Consider the following 5636-nt stretch of genomic DNA (forward strand, 5'->3'; position numbering starts at 1 on the left):
AGACAGCAGGTTGAAAACCACCAGTGAAGCAGCATGGTGAGATCTCTGGCCTACAAGATAAGGTGCCTGCGTTTTAGTTGTCTCTCATTTTTGTGAGCTATGTCTTTGTGCAACTCGTATAAGCTTCTGAGACTGATTTTCTCACCCCGGAAATGCTGTGTTGCTGCACACAGTTGGCATTCTCTACATGTATGTTGAATACACGATGAATAAAGGGATGAGAAAGATGACGTGCCTAAGGTCACCCTCAGGGTGAGCTGTGTCTGAGTCGCAGATACCCTGTTGCAGCTCAATGCTCTGTCTAGTTCAGCACACGGTGAGAGGGGTCTCCCCCACCTCCTGCTTTCATTCACCGGTCTCTCAGCACCTGGCACACCTCACGGAGGATCTGCTCCTAGTTCTCCACCGAGCACAGGACCAGGGTGCAGACCACCTCATCCACAAAGCCATCGGCCACCTGCTGCATGTCCTCTCCGATGGCCACCATGAAGCGTTCGAACTGCAGGTGTCAGTTCTTGGTGACGCTCTTAATCAAAAACTTCTCAAAGTTGGGATTGGGGTCGACACAGGTCACCCTGCACCCGGGTGGGTAGAACTTAAAGTTGACCCCAGTGCTATAGTCCACCTCCAGCAGGGAGAGCTTCCCAGAGGAGCTTGTGAACTCCTGCAGGTTGCTGAAGAGCTCCTGCTTCCTGCCTGCCATCAGCTCATTGTACATCACTGTGAACCTGACCAAGAAGTAGGGGAAGCACCTCTTGCATATCCAGCTCCATAGGCCCAGAAAGATCAGCGGGTACATGGGAAGGGCCAGGGTGCAGACAACCGGAAAGACAAAGTGAGAGAAAACTATGTGTCTAAGAAGGAGTACCCACACCACAGGGATGAGGAGGAGGGGAGCAGATCGGGGGAATGTAAGACCCGATAGAGTCCCCTCCCCAAGTACCTCAGTGTCACCACATGAGGGACACATTGAGGGAGGTAATGTCCGAAGTCCCAATCTTCTTGGATGCTCACCAGAAAAGAGGGGATAGGAATGTCCATGGTCATGGCCGATGTCCCAAGTCTCACCCGGCATGATAACTGCAGCAACGGTGACAACTCCCATTTCTTGAGTCTGTTTGATGTGTGCAGAGGTTTGAGTACACTGTGTTCGTTGTCTTCTTCAATACTTAAAACCCCATTAAATAGATGCTATTGATTCCCCCATTTTATAGATGGAGAAACTGAGGTCGTACAGGTCAGCTTCAAGGCCCTGCTGCTAGGAAGAGGCAGTCTGAGTCCTCTCCTTCCACCACAGCACTGCAAGGCTCTCTCTGACCCTGCTGATCTCTCTGATGGAGAGAATAACTGTTGTGTGGACTGAGGCCAGAGAAAGCACCTGTGCAGGGTGATCAGGTATAGAGAATTTGGACAGAAGAGACACACAAAGTGTTGTTTCTGTCTCCCCTGGAAGCAGAGCTAGCCATTCTCTCAGGGTCTGGAGAAACTTCTCTGCCTACCTGGGAATATTTATATCCTCAGCTCCTTCCTTCTGCTGTAGACGTCATAGTGTTTCTCCTGGGCACCAAGGCTGGCTCTACCTGGACTCTTAAACCATTTCCCAGACCTTGCTCCATTAATTAGCTTCTCTCTCTCATATTTAATATCATTCTTTCTCTCTCTCTTTTCTTTTTCTTTTTTGAGTCAGGGTCTCACTCTGTTGCCCAAGCTGGAGTGCAGTGGCACAATCAAGGCTCATTGCAACCCTGACCTCCTTGGTGATCTTTCTACCTCAGCCCCCTGAGTAGCTGGGACTATGGGTGGGTGCTACCATGCCCAGCTAATTTATTTATTTTTTTTATTTTTGTAGAGACAGGGTCTTGCTGTGTTGTCCAGGCTGGTCTCGGACTCCTGAGCTCAAGAGTTTTCTCCCGCCTCGGCCTCCCAAAATTCTGGGTTTACAGGTATGAGCCACCACACTCAGACTAACATCTCTTGAATATGTCTCCGTCTCCTACTCTGCCAACCGCATGCTCAGGTCTCCCTCATCCTAAGTCATCTTTTCCTTTGGCGTGCTTTCCATCAAGCTCCCTTCCCTTCCCACTTTCCCTTGCGAACTTCATTAGAAATGGTAACTAGGGCCGGGTGTGGTGGCTCAAGCCTGTAATTGCAGCACTTTGGGAGGTCGGGACGACAGAAATGCCTGAACCTGCAGGTTCGAGACCAGCCCAGGCAACTTGGTGAGACCCCATCTCTACAATAAATCAAAAAATTAGCCAGGTGTGGTGGTGCACGCCTGTAGTTCCAGCTACTTGGAAGGCTGAGGTGGAAGGATCGCCTGAGCCCAGCAGGTCGAGGCTGCAGTGGCTGTGAGCGTGCCACTTCACTCCAGCCCGGGTGACAGTGAGACTCTGACTCAAAAAAAAAAAAAAGAAAGAAAGAAATGGTAACTGCCCTCACTGTTTCCACTTTCTCTCCCCATGTCAACCCCTGACATCTGACCTCCCCCACAGCGCCAGTGAGAGTGCTTGCAGACAACTCTGCTAAGACCTTGGCTTGCAAGGGATAGGGGAGCAGTCAGAGGGCGTAGGGGAAGAGGAAGCATTAGGCAGGGGGCAACTGATGGAATACAGTATCTGAGGAGGTGAGAGAGGGTGGTGCCTGGGGCGCAGGTGGAGGGAGAGTCTATCCCCAGAGACTGGAGAGAGAGAGAGAGAGAGGAAGAGTGGGTGGGGGAAGGAAGGTAAAGGTATTTTTTTCCCCAGTGGCCTTGATTTTCTCAGTAAAGAAACATGCTGGGTGTGTGGGGGGTGGTGGTGAGATTGGCAGTTGAGGGAAACTGTCAGAGGAGGGAGGGGCACACTTCATCAACAAGGGCACCTGCATAATGAACATTTGTATACCTAACCCTGAATTGTATCCCACATCTTTAAAAAAAAAAACAAGAAGAAGAAGCATGCTACAATTCTTTCTTGGTGGGGGGGGGGGGGTGCAGGATGGGGGATGGGAAGAGAGGGGAGAAGCTTTGCAGTAGCAGCCAGGAGGTCGGGGAGAGGCAGAGAGAGATGCCCAGTAGCAAAAAGGATGCTGCGGAGTGGGAACTGAGTTGGGGGTCACCAGATGCTGAGAGTGTGGTTTTCCCCACAGATGCTCTGCAGTTGACAGCAGAGAAGTCCAGTGTTGAGGCCGAATAGGACTGGATGTTTGTCCAGGGGAGGCTGAAGAGTTAGGGGTCAGAGAGGGAGGGGAGTGATCAAGGGGTCTGAGGCAGAAAGGAAGACGGAAGGAGGATGGTAGGCTGGGAGAACACAGAATAGCCAAGTTCAGGAACCCACCTGCTGACAGTGAGAGAGTCATTATCAAGGCTCCTAGAGTGTGACCACAGGTGGAGACAAGAGGAAATGGTGCCAGTGAAAGCAATTGGAATTGAGGAGCTTTTTTTTTTTTTTTTAAGTTGGAGTCTCACTCTGTCACCCAGGCTGGAGTGCACTGGCACACTCCCGGCCACCGCAGCCTCGACCTGCTGGGCTCAGGCAATCCTTCCGTCTCAGCCTTCCATGTAGCTGGAACTGCAGGCACGCACCACCATGCCTGGCTAAGAATTGAGGAGCGCAAGGAACAGGAAGGCCAAGATGCTGGGCGGGTCACCCGCATGGAGAACGGGGGAACCTGGGTGGAGAGGATCAAGGAACCAGGTGTTGGTGTCCTGGTGAGTACAAGGGAGCGAGGGCAGGAGGTGGCTGTGGGCCAGCAGGATTCAGCCCCTGGGGAGGGAGGTACGTGTGGTATCGCATGAGCCTGCGGGATTTTTAGAATTACAGCAACTTGTGCAATCAATATATAAAGGTTAAAAATTCAGTCGGTATAGAAAGGATTTTATTCTTTCCAGATAATAGCATTCCACTGAATATACGTAGCCCAACTCACTTAATCATTTCCCTATCGGCAGGCATTTGTGATGTTTCAGTTTTGCATGAACATACCACAGTAGCAGCAGAGACTACAGGTCCACATGCACATTTGTTGAGAACATCTGTGGGATAAGATCCCGGCAGTAGAACTACTTGGGCAAAGGCCTATTATGATTATTTTATTTATTGATGTAAGGGCAAAGGCCTCTTTTGTTTTGAGGGCTTTTGCCAGCTTGCCCTCCAATGATGTGCTTATTAATAATCCCACCAACAAAGGACAAAGTGTTGTTATCCACCAGCATGGAAAGCTGTTATCAAACATTTCTGTCTTTGACAATTTGACAGGCGAAATAACTTTCTACTGTGATTTTTGTTGTATTTCCTGAATTTGGGTGAGGTTGAACATTTTCTTCATATTTGCTAATTTATTTTCCTTTTTTGCAAATAATCTATTGGTTCCAACTGCCAATGTTCAAATCCTGGATTTTCTACACTATAGCTGCGCGAGCTTGGGTGATTTACTCAATTTCCTCTGCAGAGTACTCAGAGCTGCATCGTAAGCTCGGTGTAGACAGTGCTTTTGCCTACTTTCGCGTCGGGTGGTTTGTCTTTCTCATTGACTAATACATTCAGGAAAGTGGCTTGTTGGCTGTCATGTGTTGCTTCCTTGTTCTTTGTCATTTTGCTTTAAAACAAAGATCTTACATTCCATGCAGACATTAAAAGGCCCTTGTTATGATGACAGCATTCACATTCCATGATAACGAAAAGTTAGTATTTTTTTCTTTAAGAGTCAGATATGATTTTAGGGAATGGACCATGAGTGATGGTTTTGAAAGAACAGCAGGGAGACAAAAAGAATGACTCTCCCCCCCACCCTCCGCCCTCGCACCCCCAGTGGCTAGTCCATTTGTGAGGGCAATGGGGCCCTGGATTTAGTGGAGTCCAGTGCCTGGGGATGCTTGTTGCTCTTAGCTGGGCTCCGGAGGGACAGCAAGGTGGGGGTAGGAATGCAGCGTGTGACTGCAAGGTGAGTGTGACAGAACATCACAGAGACAGGAGCCTGCCTTTGGCCTGGACAGGTGACTGCTGGGGAAAGGCTTTGTGGGATTAGATCAGGATCTCGGAAGGTGGTCTCTGTGAGGCCAGCACAGGGCACCGGCCGGTGGAGACAGAGGTAGATGGACCACTGGATTGTGAATGCCCATGGGACAGGAATGTGGTCTGCAGCCTCTTGGAGTTGACTGCGCCTTGAACAGCTCTCCAGAGGATGTTTGTGTGCTCTGCTCGGCACCAAGTGGGCGCTAGTGCTGGCTGTGAATGCAGAGGCTGGAGGAGACTGACCAGGACTGGGGTGGCCAGGAATGCTTCAGGGAGGGGATAGAGAGGCGAGGGGTGGGCATTCCAGGCCCTGGAGCCTGGAAATGTTGTTCAAACCTTCTCCCCATCCCCCCACTGATGCCTAGGCCTGAAAAGCCCAGAGACCTTTGCACTTTTGCATGGTCCTCTCAAGCTCCCTCCAGGTAGTTTCTTCTTGGTGAAGAAACTGTTGCCCAGGGAGGAGCAGCGACTTGTCCAGAACCACAAGGAAGCAGAAGTGCTCTGCCCAAGATTTCTCAGCGAGGCTCTAGGGGAGAAGTGGACGGTGGAACGCCTGGCCTGGGGGGGAAGGAGGCCCAACCACTGAGTGCAGATATGGTAGGGGATGGAGGTGGGAGGGGGATTGAGAGGGCCAGTGGCAGAATA

At 50.6% G+C, this 5636-nt stretch overlaps 1 pseudogene; it reads right to left on the reverse strand.

Moving 5' to 3' along the window:
- Nucleotides 1-349: 349 nt before the first annotated feature.
- LOC103263143 lies at nucleotides 350-1047 on the reverse strand (annotated as a pseudogene).
- Nucleotides 1048-5636: the final 4589 nt, after the last annotated feature.

The sequence above is a fragment of the Carlito syrichta genome, unplaced genomic scaffold (genome assembly GCF_000164805.1).
Source record: "Carlito syrichta isolate Samal-C Ts95f unplaced genomic scaffold, Tarsius_syrichta-2.0.1 Scaffold304741, whole genome shotgun sequence".
NCBI classification, from domain to species: domain Eukaryota; kingdom Metazoa; phylum Chordata; class Mammalia; order Primates; family Tarsiidae; genus Carlito; species Carlito syrichta.